The sequence below is a fragment of the Ranitomeya variabilis genome, chromosome 4, assembly GCF_051348905.1.
Source record: "Ranitomeya variabilis isolate aRanVar5 chromosome 4, aRanVar5.hap1, whole genome shotgun sequence".
Lineage (NCBI taxonomy): Eukaryota > Metazoa > Chordata > Amphibia > Anura > Dendrobatidae > Ranitomeya > Ranitomeya variabilis.
The window spans coordinates 184411868-184429982 of NC_135235.1; the positions used below are offsets into that span (position 1 = coordinate 184411868).

The 18115-nt window shown below is 47.3% G+C and overlaps 1 protein-coding gene across 1 annotated transcript in view; it reads left to right on the forward strand.

Annotated features, from left to right (window-relative positions):
- The first annotated feature begins 5055 nt into the window (after positions 1-5055).
- The window catches only part of LOC143770141 (sulfotransferase 2B1-like), a 272873-nt gene continuing 259813 nt past the window's right edge, over positions 5056-18115 (forward strand). The window contains exon 1 of the mRNA XM_077259464.1: positions 5056-5150. The gene's annotated coding sequence lies outside the window, so the exon portion shown is untranslated. The remainder of the gene's footprint in view (positions 5151-18115) is intronic.

An 18115-nucleotide genomic window follows, 5' to 3' on the forward strand; every position in this document is an offset into this window, starting at 1 on the left:
ACCCTGCTGAAAGTCAGGTTCCCCTTCCCGCATACTATACCACCTTACACGGGGACAAACAGGAAGGTGCAGATGAAAGTGCAGGTTCCTTCATCAGGTGGGGGGGGCATACTCGTTGGAAACGTCAGTGGCACAGGGCCCCTCATAGTGCGCAAAAGTGTCTGCCGGTGGGAGGTGCCCCCGCCGTCAAACACCCCCCCGTACTTTGAGGGGACCTGTGCCAGAGCCAATGCAAACGAGTGGGCCCCCCTGCTTGCTCAGGATCACAGCACTTGCAAAGTTGAAATACTTATCTCTCCCTGCTCCACCGCCGTTACCTAATCCGCGTTTCCTGGGCCCACGAAAAACTTGAACCAGCCCTACCCCCCACAACTTTAGCCAAATGACCCCCAATTTTCAATGCCTAACTATTATTATAAAGTAAATTAAGATTGACAAGCTTCAGTAATAAGAATTGATGTTTTTGGCATTAAAATAGGCACTGTAGGTGTTTTCCTGTCCTCCACTCTCTGCCGACTTTGATTCCCCATTGACTTGCATTGTTTCAGTCGGCCCCCGAATTTCGCAATAATCTGCCGATTTCACCCGACCCGACTTTTGACAAAGTCGGGTTTCGCGAAACCTGACTCGATCCTAAAAAAGTAAAAGTCGCTCAACTCTAGCGGCGAGCAGGCGCTCCTGGGACTAAGTCCTGCTTTTCTCCTTCTGAACATGCCTAAGGGAAGACCTCTCATTGGAGGTCAGAGGTCACATGCTCAGGTCCTGTAGCAGCCTCATTGGTCCACTAGGAAGGTCTTGGAGAGGTACAACTATAAAAGGTTTGCATGGCCGCACGGCCATACGCTAGTATCATTTGTGTTTGGCTGTTGCCAGTGGATACTCTACCATTCAGTATATATATGGTGTGAGTCTGTTTAGCTTTGGGGCGGTACACTCAGGCAGGCAGCTAGCGTCAGTGAGGGCAATTAGCCTTGGCTTAGCATCTGGTTCCTTCATCCGTGCGGTTAGCACAGAAGAGTTCCAGAGCAAGCACAACCCTAGTTAGGGTATTAATCTCTGTATACAGCGCAACTCTGTGAGGCAACAGAGTTCACTTTCATTTCATATGGGGTGAAGTTTAACCCACGTGTGAGCTCAGTGTCCATCCGCCATTACTTTGCAGCAGGTATCTCTGCATGGTGGACCCAGGGCTGCGAACGCATTTCGTATCATTCTCTCTATTACTTGGTGCATTCCGCTAGACCTAACACAGCCTCCACCTGTCACTCATCCACCTGTTACTGATCAATGTTTAAGCTAGAAATGCTGGTCAAATCCCTGCCCCAGGCCCTGCCCAATGCATCAGTGCTGCGCAATTATACTATTTGTACTGTGGGTCAGTTGGGCAGTTGGAGAGTTGTGACACACAGGGAAATGAGGGTAATTATGGTGCCACCTCTAAGGATTGAGTGTGCTGTGTATGATGTTAAGATGGAGGAAGAGGAGGAGAGGCCACTTGGTGTAGTGCTTGCCATCCACTGGAGCACATGCTCTTTCTGTTCCTCATCTACAAAGCGTACTGCTGTAAGGCTGCCATAGAAAGGGAGTTGAGTTTCCCATCCAGTAACGGACATCATTTGTCTTTGGATAGGATAAGCCGGTGTTTATTCAGTAGTAGTGTTGAGCAATACCTTCCGATACTCAAAGGTATCGGTATCGGATGGGATCGGCCGATATCCAAAAAATATCGGATATCGCCGATACCGATACCAATGCAAGTCAATGGGACACAAGTATCGGAAGCTATCCTGGATGGTTTCCAGGGTCTGTAGGAGAGGAAACTCTCCTTCAGGCCCTGGGATCCATATTCATGTAAAAAATAAAGAATAAAAATAAAAAATATGGATATACTCACCCCTCCGAAAACCCTGGCTGTCACCGCTGCAAGCGTCTGCCTCCATTCCTAAGAATGCAGAGCGTGAAGGACCTTCGATGATGTCGCAGTCAGGTGACCGGTCACATGAGCGGTCACGGACCAATCACAAGACCGCGACGTCATCGAAGGTCCTTCACCCTCTGCATTCTTAGGAACGGAGGCAGACGCTTGCAGCGGTGACAGCCAGGGTTCTCGGAGGGGTGAGTATATCCATATTTTTTATTTTTATTCTTTATTTTTTAAATGAATTTGGATCCCACGGCCTGAAGGAGAGTTTCCTCTCCTTCAGACCCTGTGAACCATACGCACCGCACTTGCCGAAGATGACTGGGAACACTTCCGATTCCGATTTCCGATATCGCAAAAATATCGGAACTCGGTATCGGAATTCCGATACAGCAAATATCGGCCGATACCCGATATTTTCAGTATTGGAATGCTGAACACTATTCAGGAGACCTTTCAGTAACATTACCACCTACTTCATGTACACCTCAAAAACCAAGCCTATTCCTCCTTCCACCACAACATTGCTTTCACTCACTCATGTTGGATGTACCCTTCCCCTCTTTTAACCAGATGTTTTACAACCCTAGGCCCAGACCTGTCAGTCATCTGTCACTAAATTAGTAATCATACTACCTACAAATAACTGAAGCACATGCCATGTAAAAATTCCCCCAAAAATTTTATTTAACAAATATTAACACACAACTGTTTAAAAAGATTCAGTGGATAAATACACACATATGGACCTGGGAACACAGGAATTACTATACCCATGCCATAAGCATATTAAAAAAATGGATAAATATCCAGAGCATATAAAGAATTTTTTCTCTCTAAGGTTCCTCAAAAAGGACTACCTTATATATGGAACAAAGCTTTCTGGAATGTTACTCAATGTTATATAATTCAACGTATTTCTCTTTGCAAATAGTGCTTTTGGACTCGTATGTCAGTCAAATTTGGCATTCAATATAACATTCATAAAGCATAAATATGGAAAAGAGTTTTCCATACAGCTCTATTTAAATGTCCATATAGCTTATGGCTCTATGTAAAAACCTTTGTCGCTCCTCACAGCCAAATTGTCTACATATATAATTATAAGATTGCTTGCTATCTCTATATCCAAAAACAATCAATAACATTAAAGTGCATAGTGCTAAATAATATTCAATATTAGTGCAAAACATGCTTTAGAATACTTGCAGAGACAAAACCATATTGTGAGATGCAAAATCAAGCTACTAAATATGGCAGCAATCCAATAAGGATAGCTAAGGTGCAGTGGTTAAAGTGCAGGCATGCTACTGAAGGTTTGTAATAGTCAGCTAGACATGAGGGAGGAGGCAAATCAGCTAAATTCAAGGGGTATACATGACCTGGCTGGCAGGGAGCGTCCTGGTCAAAAGGCCACAGAATTAGCTAGATTAGATATAGATTAGGAAATGTGGCCTTGTGCCTGCTCAACAATATTAGACTAGAAAGGGCCTGCACAATCACATAAGGGTAAAAAATCACAAACCTTTATTATCACCACAACATACATATAAAGTGGTTCAGACTCGGGATACATTTGTGCATCCAACTAGACTCAGTAGGCACTCTTTGAAGGCTTACATCAATTGTAAATCTAGGGATGTAATTTATGCCCTTATTTGCCCCTGCGATATGTTATATATAGGGCAAACCTCTCAGGAATTGAGAAAGAGGGCCCAGAAACATGTATCCACCATACATCTGGCCACCTCGGACATGAGGAAAGCAAAAACCCTCACTCCAGTAGCCACGCATTTTTTAACGGCACATGGGGGCTCTTCTGCAAACTCAGCTTCAGGAAAATGGCCGCCGCGATCTCCATCTGCGCACGCGCGGCATCCCGCGGCCATTTTCCTGAAGCCGCGGCCAGCAGAGCGCCCCCTCTCCTCACGCGCGGCCAAAGGAAGATAGCCACCCCCACGATCACCAGGGAAATAGCGCACATCGCACTCTTTTCACTCCCCTGTGCAGTGGATTCGGGACCTTGGGCATGCGTACACCACTACGCCACCAACGGAAAACTAAGCAAGATCTGGGGGAAGACACCACGCCCATCTGACCAGACCAGCCTGATTGACAGGCGAAAACGACTACTTTGGTAACGTATTTCGGCAGCATAGGTGGGGAATCGAGGTCCACAAAATACACTATTGCAATGCACAGCTCAGGCCCTATTTAACAGTATTTTTATCTCATACGGAAAAAACGGGGTGACAGGTTCCCTTTAACAATATTAGCCCAAACAATTTTGAATACAAAATATGGACTCCTTCCTGCACAACAATATTAGCCCAAATAATTTTGATTAGTAGATGTGACCGCCTTAGTCTTGAATGCAATACATTTTTAGCCCAAAAGATTTGGTGTAGGAAATGTGCATTCTTGCCCACAGAACACTATTAGCACAAAATAGTTAGATGCTGGAAGGTCGATTTCACACAGGACAGGATTTTATCTAACTATATGACAACTTGAAGCAGGAGCAGCCTCTCTGCGATGTTACACTTAAAAAATGGCCCCAGCAAAACAACATGTCTGCTTTTTACATGAGGAGTGAAAATGCTTTATACTGTGAAGGAATGGTCCACAAGACTTTGTACCCACTACCCCTTCTATATAACCCTTACTGAGTTACTGTTTAGCAAAGATTGTGTCTTGGCCAGCAAACACCACTGGTTACAGGTGGCCTGCTCAAGCACAAGGCCTTCACAGCACTAACACCAAAGCCCAGCCAGGACACACTCTTTCATGTAGCATGCCAGGGCAATAAGAAGAAGACGAGGGCCTAACCTGCAGCTACCGTCCCATGCCGTGCTACATCTGCTGCTACTATAAGTAATGTGGGACTGTGCAACATGCCCTCTACTATCTGCTTACTGTTAGCTAAAAACTATAGTGTAACAGAAATTAACCTACGTCCCTATTAATTGTTATGTTTCAGAGTCTAATTTTCTCTGTGAATATTATTTTCCTGCTGGTATTTGGATGGTGCTTTTTTTTTCTCCTTCTGAAATGTATTTTGGCCATTGGGTGGAGATATTCTGCAGAAAAGATCAGAGTGCAGGATCGTCATGTTATTAGTTTTGTGAATAAAACTACTATTCATGCTGTGATCAGACAGATCATACGACCACTGGGTACTTTCACACATAAGAAAGTGTTTTTCTCAGAGGCTCAACCTCTACTGAATGTAAGTACATTTTACATTTCTATACAACTCTCATTTCCGCTTCACCTTTTTATAATAGAAGGTAATGAATACAATATATAATCATTAGTGATGAGCGAGTGTACTCATTGCTCAGGTTTTTCCGAGCACGCTCGGGTTACCTCCGAGCATTTATGACTTCTCGGAGATTTAGTTTTCATTGTGGCAGCTGAATGATTTACAGCTACTAGCCGGCTTGATTACATGTGGGGATTCCCTAGCAACCAGGCAACCCCCACATGTACTCAGCCTGGCTACTAGCTGTAAATCATTCAGCTGCCGCGATGAAAACGAAATCTCCAAGCAGTCATAAATACTCGGAGGTCACCCGAGCAACGAGTACACTCGCTGTATGTAGTAGGTGCACATAGGTAGTGAATGTGTCTGTGCGTAAATGTGCGCCTAAAAAAATAGACGTCCATGTGTGTGTATTGGAAAGCATTATTACATGACAGGTATGCAGTACTATTTGTATATAAGGTGATGAATATATGACATTAGCTCCTGACATACCCCCACTGGATGCCATACGGTGGCATTTCTCACCTTTAGGTCCACATGGTATACCACACAGTTTACATTTTTACTGTACGTTGTGCAGAACAGCATATTTTATTATGCTATTCTATACATTTTTGTAGTATAAACCAGAGGGTAAATGCTGCATTATAAACACGTCTTGCAATTTAGAAAAAATTATTACAGCACAAATATAACATGCTGCAGGTTTAAATATGTATGCAACATGCCCAAATATCTACACATTTAATTTCCATTTATTGTTTATATGGGGATTTGTAAAACCCTGTTTACTTCCATGGATCTGTAAGTTAAGTTATAGTTACAGATTTTTGGTGTGGATGTTATACCAAAAATCTGCAACAAATAAGACATATCCAAGGCTACAGACACACAAATAGTTTTTTTTTTCAGTCGACTATATGTGTGAGTGATGGTCAGCACATGCACCAATTGTAGCCTATGCCCCTGTGCACACTAGAATTTTTTCATAAGGACTACTGTTGAGGGGATGATTTTACCAACATAGTAACAAAGTAACATAGTTATTAAGGTTGAAGGAAGACTTTAAGTCCATCTAGTTCAACCCATAGCCTAACCTAACATACCATAACATGTTGATCCAGAGGAAGGCAAAAAAAAACCATGTGGCAAAGAGTAAGCTTCACATTGGGTAAAAAAAATTCCTTCCCGACTCCACATACGGCAATCAGCCTAGTTCCCTGGATCAACACCCTATCAAGGAATCTAGTATATATAACCTGTAACATTATGCTTTTCAAGAAAGGTATCCAGTCCCCTCTTAAATTTTAGTAGGGAATCACTCATTACAACATCATATGGCAAAGAGATCCATAGTCTCACTGCTCTGACAGTAAAGAATCCGCGTCTGTTATTACATAGTTACATAGTTATTAAGGTTGAAGGAAGACTGTAAGTCCATCTAGTTCAACCCATAGCCTAACCTAACATGCCCTAACATGTTGATCCAGGGGAAGGCAAAAAAAACCCATGTGGTAAGAGTAAGCTCCACCATGGGGAAAAAAATTCCTTCCCGACCCCACATACGGCAATCAGACTAGTTCCCTGGATCAACGCCCTATCAAGGAATCTAATATATATACCCTGTAACATTATACTTTTCCAGAAAGGTATCCAGTCCCCTCTTAAATTTAAGTAATGACTCACTCATTACAACATCATACGGCAGAGAGTTCCATAGTCTCACTGCTCTTACAGTAAAGAATCCGCGTCTGTTATTATGCTTAAACCTTTTTTCCTCCAGACGTAGAGGATGACCCCTTGTCCCTGTCTGAGGTCTATGATTAAAAAGATCATCAGAAAGGTCTTTGTACTGTCCCCTCATATATTTATACATTAACATAAAATCACCCCTTAGCCTTCGTTTTTCCAAACTAAATAGCCCCAAGTGTAATAACCTATCTTGGTATTGCAGACCCCCCAGTCCTCTAATAACCTTGGTCGCTCTTCTCTGCACCCGCTCCAGTTCAGCTATGTCTTTCTTATACAACGGAGACCAGAACTGTGCACAGTATTCTAAGTGTGGTCGAACTAGTGACTTGTATAGAGGTAAAATTATGTTCTCCTCATGAGCATCTATGCCTCTTTTAATGCATCCCATTATTTTATTTGCCTTTGTAACAGCTGCCTGACACTGGCCACTGAATATGAGTTTGTCATTCACCCATACACCCAGGTCTTTTTCATTGACGGTTTTGCCCAGAGATTTAGAATTAAGCACATAGTTATACATCTTATTACTTCTACCCAAGTGCATGACCTTACATTTATCCCCATTAAAGCTCATTTGCCATTTATCAGCCCAAGCTTCTAGTTTACATAAATCATCCTGTAATATAAAATTGTCCTCCTCTGTATTGATTACCCTACAGAGTTTAGTGTCATCTGCAAATATTAAAATTCTACTCTGAATGCCCCCTACAAGGTCACTAATAAATATGTTAAAAAGAAGAGGGCCCAATACTGACCCCTGTGGTACCCCACTGCTAACCGCAACCCAGTCCGAGTGTGCTCCATTAATAACCACCCTTTGTTTCCTATCCCTGAGCCAGCTCTCAATCCACTTACACATATTTTCCCCTATCCCCATTATTCTTATTTTATGTAACAACCTTTTGTGTGGCACCGTATCAAAAGCTTTTGAAAAGTCCATATACACTACATCCACTGGGCTCCCTTGGTCCAGTCCGGAACTTACCTCTTCATAAAAGCTGATCAGATTAGTCTGACATGAACGGTCCCTAGTAAACCCGTGCTGATACTGGGTCATGAGGTTATTCCTCTTCAGATACTCCAGTATAGCATCCCTTAGAATGCCCTCCAGGATTTTACCCACAGTAGAGGTTAAGCTTACTGGCCTATAATTTCTGAGTTCAGTTTTTGTCCCCTTTTTGAATATTGGCACCACATTTGCTATACGCCAGTCCTGTGGTACAGACCCTGTTATTATGGACTCTTTAAAGATTAAAAATAATGGTCTATCAATGACTGTACTTAATTCCTGCAGTACTCGGGGGTGTATCCCATCCGGGCCCGGAGATTTGTAAATTTTTGTGATTTTTAGACGCCGCCGTACTTCCTGCTGGGTTAAGCAGGTAACATTTAATTGGGAATTTTTATCACTAGTCACATTGGCTGCCATGGGATTTTCTTTTGTAAATACTGATGAAAAAAAAGTCATTTAGCATATTGGCTTTTTCCTCATCCTCATCCACCATTTCCCCCAGACTATTTTTAAGGGGGCCAACACTATCATTTTTTAGTTTCTTACTATTTATGTAGTTAAAGAATATTTTGGGATTATTTTTGCTCTCTCTGGCAATGAGTTTCTCTGTCTCAATCTTTGCTGCCTTGATTTGCTTTTTACAGAATTTATTTAATTTTTTGTATTTATTTAATGCCTCCTCACTACCTACTTCCTTTAATTCTCTAAATGCTTTCTTTTTGTCACTTATTGCGCCCCTTACAGCTCTATTTAGCCATATTGGTTTCCTCCTATTTCTAGTATGTTTATTCCCATACGGTATATACTGTGCACAGGTCCTATCCAGGATGCTAATAAACGTCTCCCATTTTCTTTGTGTACTTTTATGTCTCAGGATATCGTCCCAGTTAATTGCACCAAGATCCTCTCTCATCCGTTGGAAATTTGCCCTCCTGAAGTTTAGTGTCCTTGTCACCCCTCTACTACACATCTTATTAAAGGAGACATGAAAACTTATTATTTTGTGATCACTATTCCCCAAGTGACCGACCCCCAACCCATATATTTGATATGCGGTCTGGCCTGTTGGTTAATATTAGGTCTAGCAGTGCCCCCCTTCTTGTTGGGTCCTGAACCAGTTGTGAAAGGTAATTGTCTCTCATAGTTGTCAAAAACCATTTACCTTTACTGGAACTGCAGGTTTCTGTTCCCCAATCTATTTCAGGGTAGTTGAAGTCCCCCATAATAATGACTTCTCCTTGAGTCGCAGCTGCATCTATTTGCTTTACGAGGATATTCTCCATTGCTTCCATTATATTTGGAGATTTATAACAAACCCCTATCAGTAATTTATTATTTTTTCCCCTCCCCTTATCTCCACCCACAGGGACTCTACATTTTCATTAGATTCACCTATATTATCACGCAGGATGGGTTTTAAGGTCGATTTTACATACAGACACACACCACCCCCTCGCTTATCTGTACGGTTATTTCTGAAAAGGCTATAGCCCTGCAAGTTAACAGCCCAGTCATGGCTCTCATCCAGCCATGTTTCAGATATCCCCACCATGTCATAATTATGTTCCAACAACATTAGTTCTAATTCATCTATTTTGATGGCGAGGCTTCTGGCATTAGTATACATGCACTTGATGTTCCTCTCTGTACCTCTATTCTTTCTTAAATTACTAACTGTTCTAACCCCACCCCCTATGACACTGCCACCCCCAACTTCCTTATTTGTGCCCAGGTCTTTATCTGCACTATCTTCCCCTCTTATAAAATGAATACCCTCCCCCCCATCCCTAGTTTAAACACTCCTCCAACCTTCTAGCCATTTTCTCCCCCAGCACAGCTGCACCTTCCCCATTGAGGTGCAGCCCGTCCCTAGCGTAGAGCCTGTAGCCAACTGAGAAGTCGGCCCAGTTCTGCAGGAAGCCAAACCCCTCCTTCCTACACCAATTCTTGAGCCACTTATTAACCTCCCTAATCTCCCGTTGCCTCTCTGGCGTGGCACATGGTACAGGCAGTATTTCGGAAAATACCACGTTAGAGGTCCTTGCTTTCAGCTTGCAGCCTAATTCCCTGAAATCATCTTTAAGGACCTTCCACCTACCTCTAACTTTGTCATTTGTGCCAATGTGCACAATGACCGCTGGGTCCTCACCAGCCCCTCCCAGTAATCTGTCCACCCGATCAGCGATGTGTCGGACTCGAGCGCCAGGTAGGCAGCACACCGTTCGACGATCCCTGTCTTTGTGACAGATTGCCCTATCTGTTCCCCTAATAATTGAGTCCCCCACTACCAGCACCTGTCTGGCCTGTCCTGCTCTCCTATTTCCCTCCTTACTGGAGCAGTCACTCCTCCGGCTTTCAGAGGACATGCCTGGCTGCAGCAGTGCTACCCCTGTACTGGTACCCCCCTCATCTGCCAACTTAGCAAACTTATTGGGGTGAGCCAGATCAAGACTAGCCTCCCTGGCACTCTTCCCTCTACCCCGCTTCCTAACTGTCACCCAGCTTGCTACTTCACTGTCCTGCAGCTCCATCCTACAATCCCCCTCCTCATCTATCCCATTGAGCGTCTGCTCTATGAGCAGAAGACTCCTCTCCATATTGTCTATGGATCTCAGTGTTACCAGCTGCACATTTAGATCCAGAATCTGGGATTCCAAATGCACAACGTGCTCACATCTCGCACAGCAGTATGCACCCTCGACCGGCTGATCAAGGACTGCATACATGAGGCAAGATGTGCACTGGATTGCATTAACAATAGTGGAGCACATTTCCTAATGGGGATTGCACCACACAGAAACGTTAAATAAAAAATAAATACAAAGTATTAATTAAAAACAGACAGCAATTCCTCCCTTGGAAACTCCCTGATTCCAAAGTCACTGAATCACAAGTCACACCGCCGTCCACACTTACGCTCAGGTCACACTCAGCTCGCTCACACTCGCTATGCTGAAGATTTATAGATTTTTTTTCTCTCTATTTCCCTTCAACAACAAGCCACCTTGCTGTTCAAATGAACTTCCAAAAAGTTATGCTTAAACCTTCTTTACTCCAGACGTAGAGGATGTCCCCTTGTCCCTGTCTCAGGTCTATGAGTAAAAAGATCATTAGAAAGATCTTTGTACTGTCCCCTCATATATTTATACATTAAAATAAGATCACCCCTTAGCCTTCATTTCTCCAAACTAAATAGTCCCAAGTGTAATTGCAGCACCCCAGAGTCCTGGTTGTTGCAGTACTGTGGCTCCGCCACTATGGGGAGCTGTGGTACGTCTGATTGCACTAAAGGAGTTTCTCTGACCAGGTACACTCACACCACACTTCACACTCCGGCCACCAGGGGGGGTGGTCCTATCTAGTAGGCCACTCCTCACAACTCTGGTAAAACTGGGGGTTGGACAGGAAGACAGGGAGAAGTAGCTGGGAAGAGCTAGTGAGAGGACCTGTCAGGGATGGGATCCTGGCAGACTCCTCAGAGCAGAACTAACCAGTAAACAACGGGAATACAGTAAAGGAGAAATACCAGAAGGGGTCCTGCTGTTAGACCGAGGCAACATCCTTCTGAGGCGCAAACAGTCGGTGGCCGGAACGCCGAGCAAGTAGGAGACTTTAAGTACATTGCAAACCACGGCCGGACAGCTAATTACAGGTTGGCTGTCTCACTTAACACCTAAGCAGACAACGGAGGCAGCTGTGGGAGAGGGGCGACTCTAGGGTCCCGGAAGAACTCCAGGCCTACCCCGTCATACGGGTGCGTCCTACCATATCATCTGGAGGACGGAGAAAGAACAGTAGAGACAGAAAGAAACAGTTGTGAGGACTATCCCGGGAGCTCAGCAGGGAAGAACTACAACACACAGCGCTAGAAGGTAGATACTGATTCCCACCTGTAAGGAGGAACTCCTGATGTGTCGTTGGACCGGCCGGTCTCTGAAAACCCAGTTAACAGCGCTCTGGACTGAGGTCTCCAACATCTTCAGTAAAGAGGTAAAGAGACTGCAACCTGGTGTCTTCATTATTTACCGCGACCTGCACCGTTACAACACCGCTTATTGCACCGGACGTCCCCCACTGACAGACAGGGCCACGGACCGGGTCTAGCCACCGTGACAACCCCAGGACTGAAACTCAGAGGCCCGGCTCCGGGTATCCCCTCGGCCCTGCGGTGGTGTGGGGGCGCTCCAACGTGGCGTCACGAACAGGATTTACTTAAGCCTGAAGAATCAGGTCATGTGTGCCTTGGAACTGTGATTTATCGTGCTTGGACTGTACTTTATTGAGAGAACTGTGTGCTACTGCTTGCCGCGGAAAGTTACCGCCAAAATTCGCCATTGCCGCGCGCGGAGGGAGGAGCCTTAGCTACGTGGGCGGGATCAGCCAAAAGAAGCGCGGAACGGAAAGCGCGGTGAGACGCCAATCCCGGAAGAGGAACTCCGACCTCCAGCAGGTTAGTGGGAGGAAGGGACGGCCATGTCCGAGTCGGGAGGAGAGGAGGTGGCGGTCGCAGCCGTGGACGCAGGGGCAGCTCCGGTCCCCGCAGTGGCCGAAGCCGCGGCCCTAATACCACCACTGGCTGCCGCAGAACCCGCTGCCCCCATCAGCCAGTCGGACACTGCCGCTAATGCGAAAGCCATAATGCCCTTCTCCATGCCCTACCTGCCCGGAGCGGCCTGGCTCCCACGATATTCTGGGGAGGCGCATACGTTCACTGACTTTAAAGAAGGGCTCTGCAGCCTGCTCGAGTTCTATCCCCTAACCGAGCCCCAGAAGGTCCATATGATAACCGGCCAACTCTTTGGGGCGGCTCTGAGAGAAGTGAAATCCTGGCCCGCTGAGGATAAAGGAACTGCACAACAGATTTTTGCCAAGCTTAAAGCCACCTTTGATACTCGCACTGCCACAGAGATTAAACTGACTTTCTATGGATGCAAACAGAGGTCGCAGGATAGCTTACGGGACTATGCCCTTGATCTCCAGGAAGCGATGCGGGCCATTAAGCAGAGTGACCCCGGCAGCATGCAGGATGAGGATAAAATCCTGAAGGAGCGGTTCATTGAGGGGCTCCTGTGCAGTCACCAGCGGGGCCAATTGCACTTCCTGGCCATGCAAAATCCAGACTTGACTTTTGCGCAGTTTAAAGATAAAGCTATCCAGGCATTGCAGGAGCGACAGCCCAGCCGCGCAGTACCACCCAGGCGCCCCGCTCTCACCTACCACCAGGAGGTGGCATCGGATACCCCAGTTGCCGCGGAGGCCGACGCCCAGAGCTTCGAGGACGACTCCCCTGCAGGACTCCGTCTCCAGATGCAAGAGCTAACCAAGAGCGTTGCTGCCCTGGCCCGGACGGTGCAGTCCCTGCAGGAGGCCCCCAAAGAGAAGATCCAGTTGGCTTCCAGCCCGGAGGATGTCCCTTGGATGCGACGGAGGAGGACTCCGCCGACCAGGAGCCGGCCCGACGATCACTTCCACCAGGATGGACGACCCATCTGCCGCCGCTGTCACCAGGTGGGCCATCTTGCAAGGTACTGTCCTTTAAACGAGCAACCCCTGGGGCAAAGGGCCAACCCCCAGGAGTAGGACGGTCAGGCCCGCAGCATTGGAGAACCAAGTATATTGGAGGACGACCAGTTCTCCCTGTAGTGATTGATGGAATCCCCTTGAATGCTTTGCTGGACACCGGTTCTCAGGTGACGACTATACCTCACGTGCTCTACAAACGGTATTGGGAGGACGCTGATATTACTCGTGGCCCTGACGATGATTTCACCATAATCGCCAGTAATGGTCAGCCGTTGCCACAAGTGGGGTATAAGGAGGTCACCATCAAAGTGGGGCGGGTGGAATTGAAAGCCCAAGGGATTGTGATTGTAGATATTGATCGTCGAGAATGTAATCCCATGATGACTCTTGGTACTAATGTTATAGAAAATTGTCTTGCAGAAGTGATTGTTTTGTTGCAACAGGTGGCAGAAAACGCTGGCCACAGTGAGCAACGTGCCCTGCAGAAGGAAATCAGGGCTCTGATGCAGAGACAGCAGGTAGAGCTGACTGGTGGCGAGATTGGTCGTGTCACTGTAAGTGATTCAAACCCCATCGCGATACCTCCCAAGAGTGAAATGTTAATATGGTGTCGAGCAGCCATAGGCCTCAGGGGTAGGGACTACCAGGCCTTGGTAGAACCTGTATATTCAGACAATAGGCCTACTGTTCTGACAGCTCGGGGGGTGGTCGACGTCCGACAGGGGAGAGTGCCCGTACGTGTCCTCAATTGTGGGGAGGAAGAGGTCCACCTAACCAAGTATACCACGCTCGCCAAACTGTTCACTGTCAATAATAGTGTAATACAGACACCTGAACCCTTGGTCCCGTCAAACGTGGCGGAGAACAAAGGTTCTGCAGAGCACTCGAAAGACTGGTGTCGGGAATTGCATGTGGGCACTGACTCTACCCCATCTCATCAAATACAGGGGGCTTACAGGGTAGTACACGAGTACGAGCAGGTATTCAGCAAACACCCCTCAGATTTTGGGCAGGTGAAAGGGATCCAACATCACATCCCCACGGGAGATCACCGACCCATAAAAGAGAGATATCGCCCTGTACCCCCAGCTCATTACCAGTGTGCCAAGGACATGTTGCGGGAAATGAAGGAGGCTGGGGTGGTGAGAGACAGCTGTAGCCCCTGGGCAGCTCCGTTAGTCCTCGTTAAAAAGAAAGATGGTACAATGAGGATGTGTGTTGATTACAGACAGTTGAATCGCATTACACATAAGGACGCATACCCACTGCCCAGGATAGAGGAGTCCCTGGCTGCCTTAAAATCTGCTAACTATTTCTCTACCTTAGATCTCACCAGTGGGTACTGGCAGGTTCCTGTGGCGGAGGCGGACAAAGAGAAGACGGCCTTCACGACGCCAATGGGCCTCTGTGAGTTCAACTACATGCCCTTCGGATTGTGCAATGCTCCCGGAACGTTCCAGAGGATGATGGAGAGCTGCCTGGGACACCTGAACTTTGAAACCGTGCTGCTATATCTGGATGACGTCATAGTCTTCTCTAAAACCTACGAAGACCATCTGAAGCACCTGGCCGAGGTGTTCGAAGCCTTGTCCAACTTCGGCCTAAAGGTGAAACCGTCCAAGTGTCATCTGCTGAAACCTAAAGTGCAGTACCTGGGCCATGTGGTGAGCGCTGAAGGAGTGGCCCCAGACTCCGACAAGGTCACAGTGATCAAGGACTGGCCAAAGCCCAGTGACCTCCACGAAGTCCGGCAGTTCCTCGGGTTGGTAGGTTACTATCGGAGATTCATTAAGGATTTCACCAAGAAGGCCGCACCCTTGCAAAATCTGCTGGTGGGCCAACCAAAGAAGACCAAGGGGAGGAAAACCCCCTTTGATTGGAACGAAGAGCTGGAGGAATCCTTCACCTGTTTGAAGTCGGCACTGACGGGAGAAGAGATACTGGCTTACCCCGAATATGATCAACCGTTTGTGCTGTACACAGATGCCAGTAATGTGGGATTAGGAGCCGTGCTGTCCCAGGTTCAGAACGGCAAAGAAAGGGTGATCGCTTACGCCAGCAGGAAACTCCGTCCCACGGAAAGGAACCCTGACAACTACAGTTCCTTCAAACTGGAATTCCTTGCCCTTGTCTGGGCAGTGACAGAGAGGTTTAAGCACTACCTGGCCTCTGCGAAATTCACCGTCTTCACGGACAACAATCCGCTAACGCATCTGGATACTGCCAAACTCGGGGCTTTGGAACAGCGGTGGATGGCCCGGCTGTCCAACTATGATTTCACCATCAAATATCGGGCAGGACACCAGAATGCCAATGCCGATGCTCTGTCCCGAATGCCCAATCTACCAGAAGTGGGAGAAGACCCGGAGGCACTTGAAGAGGTGGAGCTGCCTGCCTTCCATCGCCCCAAAGCCACTCAGAACTCTCACCATGTGAAGAACAGGCACAAGAACCAACCGGATGCCACGCTGAATCCCCTGCCCCACCACGGATGGGCAGAAACCCAGGATAGTGACCCCGCGGTCCGTCAGGTGAAGGAACTCTTGACGCAGGCTGGGTTGCACCCTGGCCCAGATGATCCACAAGAAACTCAACAGCTGTGGAAGGGGAGAAGCAAACTGTTTATCCATGATGGCAAGTTGTGCAGGAGGAGCATCGACCCACGTACTCATGAATTGGTGTGGCAGATAGTGGTGCCAAGGCGAGATGCGCCCATGGTTCTGGGAGCCTACCATGATGGAGCCGGACACTTCGGATGGAGGAAGCTGGAGAAGCTGCTCCGAGGGAGGTTCTATTGGATTGGCATGAAGAGAACCATTGAGAAGTGGTGTCGAGAGTGTGGTCCGTGTAGTCTGCGAAGGAAGGACCGTGACAGTCAACGGGCTCCCCTGCGGCCTATCATCATCAAACGGCCGCTCGAACTGGTCGCGCTGGATCATGTGAAGCTGACGCCTAGCCGGTCGGGCTATATCTACGCCCTTACCATCGTGGACCACTACTCCAGGTTTTTGGTGGTTGTGCCTGTCAAGGATCTAACAGCTAGGACTGCCGCCAGGGCCTTCCAGCAGCACTTTTGTAGACCCCATGGCTACCCAGAGAAAGTACTGACCGATCAGGGGCCTGCATTCGAAGCGGAAGTGTTCCAAGAATTCTGCCAGTTGTACGGGTGTAAGAAGATCAGAACTACACCGTACCACCCTCAAACTAACGGGATGTGCGAGAAGATGAACCAGGTAGTAATCGATTTGTTGAAGACCTTGCCTGTGGAGGAACGGAATCTGTGGCCGACAAAGTTGCCTGACTTAGTGGATATGTACAACCACATCCCAGTAAGTTCCACCAACTGTACTCCAGCGTACCTGATGCGAGGAAGGTCTAGTCGGTTACCCGTTGATCTGGACATGGGGGTCCTAGTACCCGAAGATACCTCGCCGGATGCAGATTGGGATGCAGAAAGGCAGCGAAGGTACCGCGAAGTACAGGAGTGTGTAGAGAGAAGTCTCGCCCAGGCTAGGCAGAAGCAAGAAAGGGACTACAACCAACACGCTCCTGCGATTCCCCTGTCACCTGGTGAGCAAGTGCTTAAACGAAAGAGGAGGTTACACAAGCTCGATGACCAATGGGAAGCGGAACCGTATACCATCTTGCCATCCGACTTCAACAACACTAAGGTCTGTCTCATCAGCAAGGACAGAGGGGAGACCTCGACAGCGGTATCCAGGGATCACCTTAAGGTCTGCCCCGATAAGTTGAAAGAGAGGGGCACGGCCCCAGAAATCTCCCCGCCGGTGGAAAAGGAGAAGATGTTCCATACTGTCCTTGGTGACTTTCCCCAGTCCTGGACTCAGATAAATCAGGCCATCGCGGTACCTGTTCTAACGTTTCCACAGCCGGACCCACCAGAAACAATGGTGGTACCAGATCATCCGGCCCCGCAACCTCAACAAGCCTTGCCTGAAGAAGCCATGCCAACCGTTGAACCGGCAAATCCTCCCTCTGCTATCAGTGAGCCTGCCGTACCCACTGTTGATAGCAGCAGCTCTGAGAGCCCCAACCTGCCAGTGCTACCCAGACTCACTAGAAGTGTAGTTAGAAGACAGCGCACTACACCAGCGGTAGCAAGCATAGCGGGCCCTGTTAGGCCAATAGCAACCCCTGCGCTGCGAAGGTCCACACGCAGCACTCAAAATCAAACTCCCCTCCGCTACAAACTTTGGAGGTATTAATAAGGGCTGCTATTTAATTGAAAATGTTGTATATATATCTTTTTGTTACAGGTTTTTAAATGGACAATAGAGTAATGGACGGTGAATTGCTCAAAAACTTTCAAAAAGGGGGGCCCCTTTGTTTACCCGGGGTCCCCGCTGTTTCAATCACTGAACTGAGAGTCATAAACTGTGCATGACCTAACTTTTGCAACGTTCAAGAATCCTCACCTCCCGTAAAGGGAAGCCTTGTTATGTTCAATTGTTATGCTATTTCAAAAGTTTGTGTGTTTCCTGTTAACATGTATTATTGTTCTTGTTTTCCCAGTCCTGGAGTACTGGATTTAACCGGGGGGGAGTGCAGCACCCCAGAGTCCTGGTTGTTGCAGTACTGTGGCTCCGCCACTATGGGGAGCTGTGGTACGTCTGATTGC